Raw genomic sequence first — 17,645 nt, 5'->3', positions numbered from 1 at the left:
GATTAATTTCCCCTTTCATCTACTTATAAATAAATCTATTGATTTATTTAATAAGTTCATTTCATAATCCCCTTTGATTAAGTAATCTAAATTAATTGTAGTCCATATTATTTTAAGTTGGTTAGTTAAATTAAATACGCAACTAAGAACTTGACTAGTTATTGTATACACCTAAAAATGGTCTGAAGATAATTAATTAAATACTCATTTATTTAATTAATCCCCCTTCCCAATTATAATTGAATTCACAAATAATTTGATTAATTTCCCCTTTCATCTACTTATAAATAAATCTATTGATTTATTTAATAAGTTCATTTTATAATCCCCTTTGATTAAGTAATCTAAATTAATTAATTCTCCCCCCATCTAAATTCATTCTTCTAATCTCATAATTAGTGAAAACAAATCAAATCATGATTTGTTGAGATTAATTATCTTTTTCTAAATATTTGAATTTCTAAATTCAAATTGAGCACATTGTTCCTAACTTTTAACCACCTAACCTAACCACCCCCTAACCTAACCCATTCTATATAATCCTAGGGTCTAACTAACCATATCCTCTTGCACATCCTAACCTCTTATGGGTTGGATATTCTTCCCTCAAGACACATGACACTTTTGCCACATGTCTCCTCCCTTGGATACTTTCCCTCTCATGAGAAAGCTTCCTTGACACTTGTCACCATAGAGATGACAAGAATCCCTTCCTCCAACCTCTTCTCCAACTTCCTTGATCTTGGCCCTTGATATCTTCAGATCAATTTTGGACCATCGATTCCTACCACCTCAACTTTGGCCTTGGAATTCCTATAAATACCCCTCATTTTGGAGCAATAAGGATCCCTTGCATTCCTAGTTTTTGCATTGTAATTATAGGGATTTTACATCATATCATCTAGCATTAATTGTTAATTAGATTAATCATAGATCATTTTCATATTAATCTAGTTTCATTTTATCAATCATGTAGCTTGAATAGATAATTCTATCTAAATCATTCATCAATCATCGTGCATTTTATACAATTTACACTCAATCATGAACTAGCTACTCAACTCTTGAGTTGCCACTTTGGAGGTCATTGCTTTGTTGAGAGCCAACAATTATTCAACCTTCAAGGTCCTCAAGAATAGAGGAAGATGGGACATTTGAAAGGAGGCTATGCGTTTGCATCTTTAATTTAGATCTTGTATTTACTTCCTACTTATGTTTTATTGGCTCATCTATGGGTATGCTTGCTTTCAATTTACCACATATTTAGCATCACATTTCCATTCATTTTAGAATAAATATACTTTCCTAGGGATTTAAATTACGATTTTCTAGGAATTACAATCAAGACCAGTTTTTTATAGAGTTAGTTATATAAACTCAATTAATACCATTCCATTCCAGATTAATACTCCTTATTTGCATCCTTTCAGAATGGTGAAGATTTCTCTAAATTCGTGAACTGGGTTTTCACAATATTTTCTGGGTTTTTTAATTTCTTCCTTTTCAAAATTTTATGAAAAATTTAGAAAAAATGGGATATGGGTTTCTTGTAAACAATGGAAACAATATGACTGCATTTTTTATTTCAAATAACAACAAAGTATATATATATTTTTAAGTTGGCATTTGAAATAATCTTCTAGAAAATGAAAACTGACTATGAGATAATAAAAAATTGTACATATTACAACACTATTTTAGGAACTCCATAGCTTCTTCGAATTTCACAATAACTAAAATCTGCAATTTAATAATTCAACACCATTTCAGAGTTTAAACCTTTCAACTTTATTTTCCTTTCAAAGAAGGTTACAACAGATTTAAAATACTTTTCTCATCTCATTTTCTTTTCTCCTAACAAATAATCTTAATAGGACCAATACATTCTTTTACACAGTTTTCTTTGAAACTCAATAGTAAAGTAATGAAAATACATATGACTCTTTCTCTTTACAATCTTTTCTTTACCAAATTTCTCTAATCACATAAAGATTGCATAATTTGAAATAATCATGAAGATACAACTTGAATCACTCTTCAAACTGCTACATAGATAACTCTTTTCTTTTTGCTAAAGCATATAACAACTAATGAAAGTATTACATTCTCTTTCTTGAATACATTGAATACAAGGAGAATTACATAGATCTATCTCTTTTCAACATTTCTAGAGATTCAAATTAATTTAATAGGAGGATTTAAAATCTAAAGATGAACATTTGGGTTCACTTGGAATCACTTTAGCAGCCATTTTAGGGAAACTATCTTTCTCCATCTTCTAAATTAAGTTGTCGACTTGCAAATAAAGTAGCTTTGGTTGTGGCCATGGAGACTCACCTCCCAACCTAGGCCTACAAGAGGCCACCCCCGAGCTAGAAGAACCAAGAACCAAATGGGTTACACACATACTCAAGCTCAGAACATCATTTCCAAATTTTCACAAGGAGAACATATACAACAAATAACTCCCATCTCAGGCTTGCACAAAGTCACCAAGTGACATTTAAATTAGGTTTGAAGGTGGACCAAGTATTAAAGGGGAGAACTGCAAACAATACAATGATAACCAAATGCCTTCACAAGGCATAAACATCCTTCAAAACTTGGTCTCTCACATGAACACAAAATCTCTTATGACCCCCAAAGGCTTTCAAGCCAAAAACTTCCCTTATGTCCCCCAAATTACAAAATAACAGCAGCAAGGATCCCAGATCCTTGTTTTTCTCTCTCTTCCCAGAAGAGAGACTCTACACCCTGCGATTGTCACAATCCCTTCACCCCAAGACTACTCTGCTCTCCCAAGGGTGAGTTTAGTCTTGACTCCCAAACATGATATTCATATGAAAGCCACATAAAACAACTATCAATTTGACCAAAATCACAATCAAAGATTCAAAAGAATACACTCGTACACATAGATTTTCAACTAGATTTTTACACAAAGACAAACATGAAAATGTAACTAAAAATATAAGGGTCACAATGCACCAACCTTCAACCCCTACTATGGATTGAATGTTGAAGAAGAGCTCCCAATTACCTCAACAAAGTCAAAAGGTATGCAGCTACAAGTCTCCTCACTTAGACAAATTTCCTTCTCTTCATCCCAAATTTCCTACACAATTCTTAGTCTCCAAGTTTGGAGAGTGGGTGATCAAAGTCCCAAGTTTGAATCTCCTCCCTAAGTAGGCTCTCCTCACACTTTCCAAATTCCTTGGAAAGGATGTGAGATCCCATAGGTTGGTCTTCCCAACCTCTTACATGGTTTCTAAAAATGGGAACTAAAAAGGTAAGTGAAAGTGGGAAGAGAAACTATCACTAAAATGGAAGGTTGTCTTACCAAGGGTCAATCTTCAAAAAGTTGAATTTTCGTCCATCTTGGAAAACCCACTTTTGAGGTGACTTGACAGTCACATGTGAGTGGTCACATGGCTAAAAATTACCCTTACCCATAGGTATATCATATGGGCCTTCAAAAGTGACCTAAACTCAACTCTAGGAGTTAGTTTGACCCCCCAAAAACCCACCTAAAGTTTGTCTATGGGTCAAACTTGATTTGACCAAACTAATGGCTCTTTAACCAAGTTATCTTTTGGGACCACAACATGATATTTGAAAAATGCATTGGGTTACACACTTTCCCTCCTAAGGACTGGACATGTCATTTCCCAACTTACACACAACACAAGTGTCAAGTGACACCATAAAATACACTTGACATGTCCTTTTGGGAGTATTAACAATAACAATTACAATTTGTGAATTTACACTCAAGAATCACTATTACGAAATTAAATACAACACATACGAGGTATTGTCTCTCCAAATAGACAACCCTTGGCTTCACTATTTCACATAGGTTTGGCCTTAGTTCTCTGTGTATTTCCATGGTCACATGGATTAATTTTCCTACACATCTCATTTAACACATTAATAATCCAAAACCAGATTCATATGTAAGTACAAGAAAGGAAATACTCATTAGACACATAACATCAATTTCACAACATCTCATCAATTGATCCAAATCAAAGCTCAACATAATTAGAACTCGATTTCTCTTCCCTAGAAATCCATATGCAATCATCTACTCAATTACAACATCATAGAAATCATATAAAGCAATCATCAATTAGGCATGCATAAATGAATCACAACATCATCATCATGGAATCCATCTTATCCAATAGTTTCATGATGAATATATGTCAAAAGGTCCCATGACCATGACGTATCAAGGTTCTATTTCGGAAGATAAATTCACAATAGAAATGAGAGGTATTCTTATGGTGGGTTCAGAATAGGACCCCAAAACCCCAACTAGATATATGATACATAAGCAAATTATGTCTAATTATCCTCAAGGGGTTGAAATTCACTCATTTAACCATCTAACATAATCCGTCATAATAAATCAAGACATCATAACACAATGTTTCAACCATCTGTGGAGGCTATTAATAAGGTCAACCATGGTCAAACTGGGTTAACTGGAGTTTGATCGGGGAGGGGTACTACATGTATCATGATGTATTTTGTGCTCTAGTAAGCGGGATCATGCCCCACCATTAAGGAGTTTCCTTATGCAGAAGTTGCTCTAGCAAGAGGTTGTTGCCTTGTTGTTTGAGGATTGCTTCTATGGCTCCAGTGGGATGTTTTGTACCTCGTTGTTGAAGATTTGTAGTATTTTATGATGTGCTTATGTTTCATGTTATTGTATTGGTACTATACCTATGAGGCATTGGTGAAGGACCTATGCTTGTAATGGTTCATATGAATTCTCGATGTGCAGTATATTCTCAGTGATATTATGTGTTCTTGAAAGTCTTTTGTGAGCATTCTTTTTATGTTGTGATGTCATTTTATATTTTACCCTATGGCTTGGCACATGATTAGGGGGAGTGGGCTTCCTTTTGATGACCAGGGTCACATGAGTTAGGTTGCTTGGCACCTAGACCACCAGGGCACAATGGGAGCTTTCCTTTTTGTAATTTAGTGATAACATTTAATAATTGATTGGATTTGGGTTTCACCTAATAAGATAATTCTATTTGGTTGGGCCATATGAGATGGCAAGCTAATCTCCCTTGTACTCACATAGGTTGACATGGCTCTGCATGTCTGTTAAGGGATTGTTTTCACCCTTCTTTTGTGAAGATAGCTTGTATGAATATTAGGAGTATGTATTGCTCTTCTTGTGAGGCTAGCACGTAGGAGCGTGACTAGTAAGGATGGACATATTCCCTTCTATATGAGGACAACATGTGATGACACTCCATTCCTACATGTGACCATGTCCATATACCATGATTTATTATACGCCTCTGGAAGAGTCTATTGTTGATTTCAGCCTTGTGGAGCTATGTGATTATTGTTATGTTGAGTTTATTATGTGCTATGTTGAGTCCCATGGTTTTGAGGTGTCATCCTAGGTCTTGAGTGAGTTTTGGTATCAGAGCCAGGTTACGATCCTGGGACCTGTGGGTTATGCGGAGGCGCAGGGAGCGGCGCGTCCCTGCGCGGGAGCCGCTGGGGCTAGGGCACAGCCCGATTCCCCATGCGGCCGATTCATATTTGGGTCGTTTAAAAGTTTTGTTTTTCTTTCAAAAGTTTTTTTTTATGTATTTTTTTTTTTATTAAAAAAAATATATATATATTATTTGCATATTATTAAATATTTATTATTATTTCAAGGAAAGTTATTTCAATGCTAAGTATAATCAGAATTGTAAGTTCGATTAAAGTATTATTGCTTGAAAACATAATAGAGAACAATCTGTTATTGGGAAAATCGTTTTAATACGATGGAATTACTAGTGATGATGTTAAATGCTATATAAGAACATATCAGTTGAGTAATTGGAAAGTAAGTGATATATTTATCGTTGGGCATTTGAATTGAAACGATATGCTTTTGAAATGATTATCTCCATTTAGATTCTTTTTCTACATTTTATTTCCGTAATCCGTATTACGTAACTGGAATTGAAATTACGAAACTGTAGAAGTTGGTTTTAGACCAGTGTGTTAATGATGTTTTTGTTGGAGATTAAATGTCTTATTCAGTTGATTAATGGTTGTCTGAATTTTATTAATACGAATTGGTTAAAAACTCATTACGGCTTAAATTGCCTGTTCAATGCTTGAACCCTTAGGAGTTAGAAAACCAAGAACAAATTATCCCTTGATGAGGTAGATAACTGTAAGTTGTTTTAGATCATGTAGAAAACTTGATCGTCGTTTAATGATTAAATCAAATTGTGGAAATATTGTCTTTTCTGATTGTTGCATTGCGAGTTTAATTACTGTATTCGCTTTAATTATGAAATGGCAAGATTGCTTGGTTTAGTAGGACCCTGTCGTAAGGATGATTTGGTGTTCCTGTTTTAGTCCTTGAATTCCGAGTTAACTGTTGTATTGTGATGTTGTCATAATTGGTCATATCCTCTTTGTACGAGTCGAATGATGATTCGTGGTTAACCTTATTTATCAGGTCTCTAGTTGAGTATCGTCAGTAAGTGTTCACCGTTGAATTGTGTTTGACCTGATGATTGTATCTTCTTGAACTCCGTTCGTCTGACCATGTGTATTCCTTGGTTTGAGTTCGTCTGAGTTGGTCTAGTGTCGTATGGGAAAGTGGCTTTCGATTGGGGGCCGCGCCCAAAGTGGCTGCTGGATAACCCGTCGAAAGTGAGTCTAATAAGTGATAAACTAAATAGATTAGAAAATAATCTCTAAATAAGATAATGTGCCTCACACATGGGACGAATGCTATCATAGATTCGGCATGCTGTGAGAAGGCCTGAAATGGCAAACTACCTTCCTTGTCTTCACGAGAGGATGTGTGGGTCCACATGAGGCTTGGATGGGCCGGAAGTTCGGATTAGGTTGCCAGGGTTACCAGTGTATGGGCCGGGACCTATGAAGACTTGCCATGGTATCCATACCAGGTTGTGTGATGACACTTGTCCCTACGTTCGCTAGTGGGTTGTCGTTTGTCCTGTTCTGAGTACCTTTGTGAGTCGTCCTTTGTCTCTGCCCTTGTGAGTGTCGGTTTCATGTTAGACCTTGGGTGGTGATGGTTCAGTTTATGGATGCCCTCATGGACTCTTATGTCATTAGCTTGATTATGTTCAGCTGGATCCTGTTCCTTGTAAGGATCGTTTATGTAATTATTGACCGTTGTGGTCATCTGTATATTATTTATGTATCGCCTTGATGGCTGGATTGTATGGTGTAACCTTTTGTACTCTTAACCTTATTATTTATCCGAGGGGGTCTTGCAGTTGAGCAGACCCGGAGATGTAGCCCTTTAGGGGTGAACTCCGAGATCATTATGGTGTTATGTGATGTATTCTCTTGTGTTTCTTTTATTCAGCTTTATTCATGTATGATTAATTTATGTAAAATGGTTAAGTGGATAATGGAATTAACTTTAAATGCTTATATTCAGTTCTATCTTGAATGCCATGTGGATCGAATGCATAATTGGTTGAGATGCGATTTATCGTAATGCATGTGTGAAATCGTCCGTTTAATGCAATAAGTTGGAACATGGAATAATGCATCTTAGAGTAATGAATTGTACTTAGTTGATGTTAAGGAATTTAAATATGCTAGGTAAGATCTCTTATGTTTTCGATGAAAATCCTAGTGTGTTAGAATGTTATATGTATGGTTTGTAATTTTAAATGAAAAGATTGAATGAAGTTTATGAATGGATCTTAAATGATGAATCTTTGTTGTGATTTATATTTCCGTCCTTTGAAAGAAATTATCCTGTTTATGAATTATCTCGTTATTAAAATAATCAGCTTATTGGATTAATGGTGTGAGTGAAATGAATTTTGAAATTAAGTAATCTCGTTGGGAAACTCTTTAGGAGTTAGTTGAAGTCTTCCGCTATGTAATCTGAATCTTTGTTATCTTGTTGCATCTTATGTGTTGTAACTTTAAAAAAAAAAAAAATTTTGCACGCTATTCTTGTAATTTTGGCTTATCCCTTCGGGGATTCCTGGCGGGGCATTACAGTTGGAACCCCATGTCATCTCCTAGCACGAGGGGTGGTTCCTATTTGGTTCCACATGGTCGGGTGGTTTGATGCCTTCTTGCATTGGGATATACTTCATTGGAGTTGTGTGTGTGGATATGGATTTTATTGTTCTTCATTATGCGAGAAGACTTGTAGATAATTCTATGTATTTTATTACTCATGTATTCATGATGGCATTGTATTAAGGGAAGGATCATGTACCTTGTAAAAATAATTCTATGTAATGTGATCTTGTAGGACTAGGAATTGTATATAATAAAATGGTATTCTTGAATATGACACAAGTTGTCCTATTGTATGTTTAAAAAAATTAACGTATGATTTTTAGATGGAAATATGTACTTTGATTAGATATCATGGGTGTATGTTAATGTAATTGCATATGAAAGTATTCCTAATGTTATGCATATGATTCCTAGATCTAAGGTAGTCTTAATGGAAATAATGATTTATTGTGGAATTAGTATCATGATGTTAGGAAGAGTATGTGTTAGCTTTATGATGTTAGAATGGATGCATTATATGGAATTAGGAACATTTGGTATTGGTACTTAAAATGAACCTAGTCCATAGGATGCTCTTAAGTAGTGACGTTGAGATACCCTAGGGAAAAGATGATATGATCTTTTATTCCACTTGTGTAAATTGCGCTAAGATGTAATTTGTAATGATGCATTTAGTAGATGATGTAGTTGATATGCATTAGATGAATGTTATAGATGTATGTGTTGTTTAGTAGATGATCTTTTTTTTTTTTTTTTAATTCTCTATTTGTAGTTAGATTAGGTGTATTTCTCTAGGGTATTTTGGTGGGCATTACAAAAAGGTTTATGTGCGAATAAATTCATATCTTTCAGCGAGGAGATCAAAAGGACTTGGTATTGCAGGGCATACATCCGTGCTTAACCAAAACTGTATCAAGCATTAGTCGATGCTACTTTCTTAGTTCATTTTCTCCGGATTGTAGTCCGATGTTTTGTAAGTCAGTGAGACTTCTCTTTTTGTGATTAGCAGTGAGATCTAGGCTGTTAACCTGATTGCAAGTGAAATCCTCATTGTAATTATTTCACATATTGCTGCAAAAGTATTATCTGATTGTGGGTAGGGTTTCCCACTGTGGTTTTTCCCTTTACCGGGTTTTCCACTTTAAAATATTGGTGTCATGTGTATTGTGCTTTCATGCTTCATCTTTCAGTGTGTTGTGCTCTAGTATTAATCTTATAATTTGCATTAACTACTGTACTTGTGAGAAAACTAATTCAGCCCCCTCTTAGTTTTCTCCTGGTATCAGATCATTGCAATAGATAGTGTTGACATTTTGGTACATTTTTGTATGACCTGTGACTGAAAATGGTTGTAATTGTTGGCAACATCATCTTCTAAGTCTTCACAGTCCATCGATAACGGAGTAAAGGGTAATCGGTAAAGAACAAGAATTCTTATTCCTATCGACAGTGAGTAGACCGATATACAAAGGTTAATCGGCTAAGCAGAGTGTAGACCAACTAAGTAGTGAGTAGACCGACACACAGAAGGTCAAACGACTAAGTAGTGAACAGATCGGTACACGGGAGGATAATCGGCTAAGTAGATAATAGATCGGTATACAAAAGGTAATCGACTATGCAGAATTTGATCGGTACTCTGACAGAACAGGAGTCTCAACTGACAGACTAGGAAACGTCCAATTAACATCTAGTTAAACCAACAATCTTCTCTAGTCAACCGACAGACTTATCGACATGAATGATTGTCTTGACCGATATTCCTGGAATAATTTTTGGAGAGTAATTTATGACGCGGTAACAAAATTTTGAATGAGATTTTTGGAGGGAAAGTTTGCACCAGAACCAAAGGGAAATAAATTCACTTAATTCATTTTGATGAAGTTGTTGTTAATGTAAAAAGAGATCAGAAAAAGGTGAACACATGGGGAGCAGAGCAGAGTGCAGAGCCAAAGGTCAGAGGACTGATAGAGTGAAGAGTTGAGGGTCAAAGAACCAGCAGAGTGCGGAGCCAAAGGTATAAGTAGAAAACTGGTGTTGTGCAGAGCAGACACAACCAGTGCAGATAGAGTATGATTTTGATTGTGATCTCATCAAGCTATCAGTATCCACTTCAGCAGGTCATCTTTCTGTTGCTTTCTAACCATTGCAACTAAAATCCCTTAATAGGGTGGACTTTAACATGTCTCATTGTAAAATCCCTTAACCGGGTGTCATCTTAATTGCTGATCCCAAGACCTTTAACAAGGCTAACTTTAATAGGGTAAAGGCACTGACAAGCCTTAAACAAAATCCCTTAACTGGGTGGCACCTAATAGTGTCTTTGTAATCTCCTAACAGGGATGGCTCCTCACCGGGCGTACTCTAGAAGAGTACAAATTTTGTGAGTTCCTACTCACACCGTGGTTTTCTCCCATTTGGGTTTCCATGAGATAAATCTTGGTGTCACTATGTATCTTTTCATACATGCATATTATTCTGCAGTAATTGTTTGAATTGATGAATAGTAATTAAGTGCAAACTTGAGTTAAAAGTTTTAATAGTGTAAAATTGGTAAAGTGTTGATTCACCCCTTTCCTCTCAGCACCGGTTGAGAATAACATATATTTGTAATTAGTTATATTTTTTCTTGTGTAGGTTTCCCTCATAATTCCCTAATTGTCACTTCTACCTCCTCAATGAGCTATTTAAGAATATCATCTTGTGAAGGAGGAGAAGACTCTACTATTTGTGAGGGAGGAGAAGGAACAGGTGAAAGGGGAGATAAGGATATTAGAGAAGTGACTAAAGAAGTAGGTTATACCTACCCCACCTCCTTGCTGATTTTTATTCTCTAGAAGTCCTTGGTCTAGCCCTTCTCATCAATAGTTCTTCAAAATATTCTTCCATAGTCACTTTCACTTGGGGGACCTCATTTATTTTTCATGGCCTTCCTCTATGCTATAATAATTAATGATTTTCTTGCTCTTCTTGTGCCTTTAGGAGTTTGTGGAGTTTCCTTGGAAGTATTTTTCTATTGTGGTTATGGTGCATCCATTGGGTAAGGCTACCTTAACTAGCCCATGGTCTTGGAAATTTATTGCCTTGGTTCAAGATTCAATAAAGCTATTTTTTGGCACAAAATAGTCTACCCTTTTCATATTCTATGTGCAACTCTTATTTTTATTGTAGGAAGGTTCTAGGACCTTCCCATACTCATGCATTTCTTTGGGGGCTTTCTCTAAACCACCTCCCATGACTAAAGAGATTATCATCCAACAATGGCCCCCTAGTCTCACTTCATGTTCATCTAGACAATCAACCCATAATTTTGTAATAGATGGAACATGGATAAATACAGATCTAATCAAGGGACCAATCTTTCTAATGGGATCAAATATTTCCCTAACCTCATTTTTGTGCAGTTAATTTGCTAGTTCTAACTTACCTTTTTCGGCCACTTACATGATGGAATAAGAGTATACCCCCACCTTTATGGGTAATGTGAATTCAACCTTGTTCTTACTATAAATCAACCTGTGAATCTCCAACGCTTGTCTACAAATATCCAACAATATTATCTTGTCATTGGGGTACCTTGGGGGCTTGTATGATGCCCTATGAAAGCCACCCACTTTGATGTAGAATAATATTTTGAATTGGGTAAATTAGCTCCCTAATTTGGCCATTTCTGTAGTTTCCTCCAATGATATCCTCTTGAAATAATCTTTCTCCAATTACCTAAAAATTACATATACAAATACATTATTTACTCTATTATATTGCCTACATCTCTCTTTCAGTTCAAGTTGGGGATAATGGTCATACACTTCGATTTCTAAGAGTGACATAGTGCTTAATTGGTTTAATCCTAGAAACTTGACCTAAAAAGATACCATGTAAACCAATTAGGAGGTCATGTGGAAGCTAGTTGATCCCAACACATCATATATTTATTCCTCTAATGAGTAACTAATTAATGTTTCTCATTTTGTATTTTTACTAGCACAAACTTGAAGGGTATACTATCATATCCAAGGGTAAAAGTCCTTATCATTGGGAAAACCAAAGACTATGTTGAGGTGGGCAATGATATCCTTAGCATTCTTCTAGAATTCAATTTTTATGGATGACCTTGGCCATCTCTACTATTGACCTTGGCCATCTCTACTATTGATTTCCTTCTCTATAACAATAGGTTCTCATTGATGAATTTAACAACTTGTGTGTTTTTTTCTCTTATGATACTTCATTGCCTCCTTCATATTTATTATATCAATTTGGGAATAATTAGGGAGCCCAAACTTATCCTAATTACTTCTATATTGATGTCTATAATGGTCTAACCTATAGGATAAACTATCCTTCTATTTTTCTATTTTTTCTATTATAGGCTTGAGCACAAGATAAGACCAACTTTGGAGATTAGAGGGAAATTGGATTTGTTTTATGCACCAATCCTAATTAATTCATGCATTAAGCCATGAAATGTATTGCCCCCTTCTGTATTGACTCTCTATAGAAATTCTTGAACATCTACATGCCTTAGTTTAGTGTCTCCAATGTCACTCCATGGGGAGAACATCATGGATGGAGGAGGATAAAATTTGTACTTGTAGTTAATTTATTTAGTTTGTACTTTCTCTTCTTACATGTGTACTATTGGGAACATAAGATACCATTAATAGAATTGAGAAATACAATATTTTACTTGGTTAAAAATTGATTTCATAAGTAGATACATATAACAAAAGAAGCACAAACTAGACCCCAATTAAAAAAAGCCCTAAATATGTTTTTTTCTTAATGATTAGATATTAGAGGATTAAAGTTCAAGGCCTCATTTGACTAATGCATTGGATATAAGAGACACTAGAAGTTTGACTCTAAGAAAGATAAGATAAACCCCATGAAGAAAGTACACCCTAAAGTGCATCTACTAGGACTTGAACAAAACCTTATATTAATAGCATTGATACAAAAACTCAAGAGAATAAACTTTGAATATAATCAAGGTTCATAGATTGGGAGTAATTGTAACCTCTTAATATGTACACAAATAAGAGAATGATCAAAACAATGGTCCTAAAAGGTAAGAACCTTAGAAAGGTGTCAATAATTGAAGATTGAGAGTGCCTCTTAATAGGTACATAAGTAGGAATGCACTCAATATCATAATCAAAATGGATGTGTCTTGTGAATAGTGTTAAGAATTGGAGATCAAACACATGACTTAATGGGTATTGAAGTAAGAAAATGTTTGAAGGCCTCATCTTGAGAGATATAACAAAAGGATTTTTTTGGGATTAAATATTGAAAGAATTATCTAATGAGTACCAAAGTAAGGATAATATCATAACCATAACTCTTAAAAAGATGAAAATTTGTCTAAATGTAGAAGTAAAGACATTACCTTAAAATAATGTAAGAAATACATTGTTGTCGATATTTAAGAAGGAACACAAAAATCATGTCTAAAAGAATGGCTCTGAAAGCTTGATGATAAGGTGATGTCAACATAACATCATCAAGAAAAAAATCTCAAACTTCAACAAATAGATTTGATGGAGGGGAAATTGGAAAAACTAGGCCTATACACAAGAAAACCCCCAAAATAGAGAAAAATAAATAAATGAAAAAAAATGAAAACAAAATGCAAAAGGTGCTCCAATCCAAATAAAAAAGAAAATACAATGAAACCCAATCAAGGAAAAAGCAACAAAGAAACTTACTAAAACATATAGGAAAAAAACAAAACATTAGAGAAACAAGGAATAAACCCTAATTAGAAGATTTAAAAGGAGATGACAAGGGGGAGAAATAAATCTTAACCATTGATCACAACCTCGCACACAAAAAAGTAATGGAAAATAATGCAATCAATCATCAAGAGGGATGTAAAACACTGACCGACACATGTCAAAAGGAAAATGGGAATAAAAGAAGAGGAATTACACAAATGGGAAATTTAGTATAAATGCAAAGCCAAACGGTAGACTGGGATGATGTCACATTCTAGGAATCATAGTTTTCAGGATGCCTCTATGGTCATGCAAGGACAACCAACCCCATTTTTTTGAAAAGATGACACCAAGATTGGCAAGTTTTTGTCTACAAATGATTAAATTTTTAGAGTTTCCTTGATAGTTATACATACATGACTAGCTTTGAAAGACTGATAAGAGACAAAGTACTCAAAATGAACACAAGACAAAAAAAGAGGGGAAAGCAAATGCAAGTAAACACACAAGGGAACACTAAATAAAAGGAAAAAGAGATAAAATGAAGAAGGGAAGAGAGGGGTCCTTGTTTTTCTAAGGTAAAATTGGGCATGTGTGTTTAAGACATTCCCTTTATCATATAGTATGCATAGGGTTATGCATAGTCAATCTGTGGCTATCTTAACTCTTAAATAAGTTATATAATTAATATAATATTAGATAGGTATTTAGTCCAGCTTTGGTGGAATCTAAGGTATAAGTATTTTATATATAGGAGGTAGAGGTCAATTACTATCATCATATTGAGTATCACATTGTTAAATTAAAGACTATTAGAAGTATCCTTCATGAAGTGGTTTAGAAGGTTTTCCCCTTGAAGTGGCATAATTTTATAAGAATTTGTAGCATATTTCCTTTTATATTCTTCTATTATGCAAGTTATTTCATTATAAGCACGATATCAAAGTATGATTTTGATAATTACAGGGAAATAAATAAGACATTTTTAATTTTTTTGTGGGTAGATTGTGAGTGCATATCTCTCTCATTTTGGCAAAATTTTCACTAATTTTTAAATAGTTTTTCAAGGCCATATTGAAGTAATACAATATAGATTTGACTTCATTTGAAGAAAAATTTAAGGAGTTATTACAAAATTAGGGTTACCACCAAATGCCATATTAAATCTATTACATTTTTTACTAGTTTTTAAAGAATGTATCAAGAACATATTGAAGCTACTATAGCCTAGAGTTGAGATCACTTAAAACATTAGTTAAGGACTTATTAAAAAATAGGGTTTCCACAAAATTCATTCCCAAAGCTATAAATCATCGAATTTATTGGATATTTTTTAAGGAAGTGAGATCTTCAACTTAGTAAGTTACTATAATTTTTTAGATTGATAGGATTTGTTTTGAAAAAGTTATTAAGAAAAATATTTTGGTAACATCATGGTAAGGGCTTCAACAATAGGTAGAAGAAAGCATCTGATCAAACTTGGAAAGACTCCTAATAAATATGATCTATTAGGAGAGGAGAAGGATACCATGACACTAGATGATCTAAAGAATCAAACCATAAATATGAAGAAAAATAGAGGATAAACCAATATAATGAAGGAATACATATTGTTAAAGATGGATAAGATGATAGTAGATATCAAGGATATGATTTTATAAATATTTTTTAACTAAGGTTCTAGTGATTTTAAATATGGAGAGCTAAAAAATAAGATAAGAGATGAAAATATGTCTCCTACGTGAGACAATATGCTTTTCAGATTGACTCAAATATAAAGATGGATTATCACTCAAATAATTCAATGCCAACACTCATATGGGATCTTAGATCCTATTAACAATGAATGATATGGAAGAAGGAAGAGGAGGGGGATGAGGAGGAGAGTCAAAGGTTCCCACACAAAAAACCTACAAGAGGTTATAGATGTGTACTATTAGTTGTTAGGTATGTGTGACATGGATTTCCTCCCAAAATAGATCATGATCATACCATTCAAATAGTAATAGGGCACTACCCACCATTCGCCACCTCTTCCTTTAGGGTGCACCCAAATGTTAGATAAATATAATAACTCATTCAAAATAGAAAGAATCACCCTTTAGTATCAAGGAGGACAAGAAAAATGCACAAAACATAATGAAGAGATAAGTGAATCAACACAAAAATTTAACACAAAAAATGCTACCAAAGTTAAATGTAGGGGGAATATCCATCTTTTCAAGACACACATGAAAAAGTTGAGGACTAAGATACTTTTAATGTACCTCATTTAAATGTAAGTATTTATTGGTCAAATTCCCCACATGGGACATGAATATTTTATGCAAGCACATCTATAATTGATCAATATAAAAGATAATTCTTGTGTAAAGAGGAGGCATGCTACTTCCTTAATCATATAGTGCACATAGGGTTATGATTAGTAGGCTTGTAGCTAACTTAACTCTTACTTAAGTTAAATTATCATTAATATAGTCTCATATATGTAGCTAAGGTAGTTTGGGTGGCAAATAAGGCATAAGTTTGACATATATAGGAGGTAGAGGTTTTTTATTATCATCATATGAGTATCATATTCTTATTGTAGACTATTGGAGGTATCTAATTTGAATTATTTTATAGAGTTTTCCCATCAAAATGACATGTTATTATCAAGTATTTACAACATATTTATATTATATTCTTCTGTATAAATTATGTTTCATTACAAGTAGTATTAGAGCATGATCTTGGCAATTGGAGGGCAAGAACTAAAGCAATTTTTTTGAATTTTGAAGGAAAATTCAAGGAGTCAATACTTAAGTAATTGGGGTTTATAGGTGAAAATTCTCTATTAGGATTGTAAACCAACAAATTTTTTTAAAGTTTTTTTAAGGCTCAGTCAAGAAAATATTAAAGCTAATATAGTATAGATTTGAGGTTATTTAGAGAAGAATTCGAGGAGTTAGAAAAAAATAGGGTTTTCACCTTATTGGCTTTGAAGACTATAAATCATCACATTAATTAGAGAATTTTGTTTGGGAGGGAAGATCTTGAACTAAGTTAGAATAATTTTTTTGATTAATTAGATTTTTTTTGAATAAGTTGTTATGACAACTAGTTTGGTGGAATCATTATGGGGGCTTCAACAAGTGGTAGAGGAAGGAAACTAATCACTCTTAAAAAGACTCTCGACAAAGAGGATGCATTAGGTGAGGAGATGGATTAAATGACTATGGATGATCTAAAGAAATGGACTAACAATATGGAGGGGATTATGAGAGAAACAACAAGATGAAGAAATATCATTGAATATGGATGCACAGATAGGAGATCTCAAGGAAGTGACTATACAAATAGTTTCTAGCCAAGGTTCTATAAATTTCAAACATAGAGAGTCATACAACAATATAGGGGATGAAAATGAGAATTTGAAGTGACAATATGCTTTGTGGATTTTCATAGATCTAAAGATGGACCATCATCCAAATAATTCAATGGCTAGCACTAATATGAGAGCTCAAAACTTGTTAGAAATTGAGGATATGCAAGAAGGAAGAGGAGGAGGAGGAGGAGGAGGAGGAGGAGGGTCAAAGGTTCCTACACTAACAAATCTATAGGTGGATGTGTCCTCATTAGTTGTTGGGGATGTGCCATATGAATTTATTCTTGAAGTATATCATTATCATGCCATTCAAATAGTAACATGACACTACCCACCATCCATTACCTCTTCTTTGAGGGTGCATCAAAGGTTATATATATAAAAGAACACATTCAACATTAGCAAGAGGTTCCATTTAGTCTTGAGGTGGACAAGGAAAATACACAAAAAAAATGAAGAGGCAAGTGGATCAATGAAAAATTGTAACACTAACAATGTTA

This window comes from Cryptomeria japonica, chromosome 11 (assembly GCF_030272615.1).
Source record: "Cryptomeria japonica chromosome 11, Sugi_1.0, whole genome shotgun sequence".
Taxonomy (NCBI): Eukaryota; Viridiplantae; Streptophyta; class Pinopsida; order Cupressales; family Cupressaceae; genus Cryptomeria; species Cryptomeria japonica.
Note: the sequence above shows the minus strand (reverse complement) of the source record.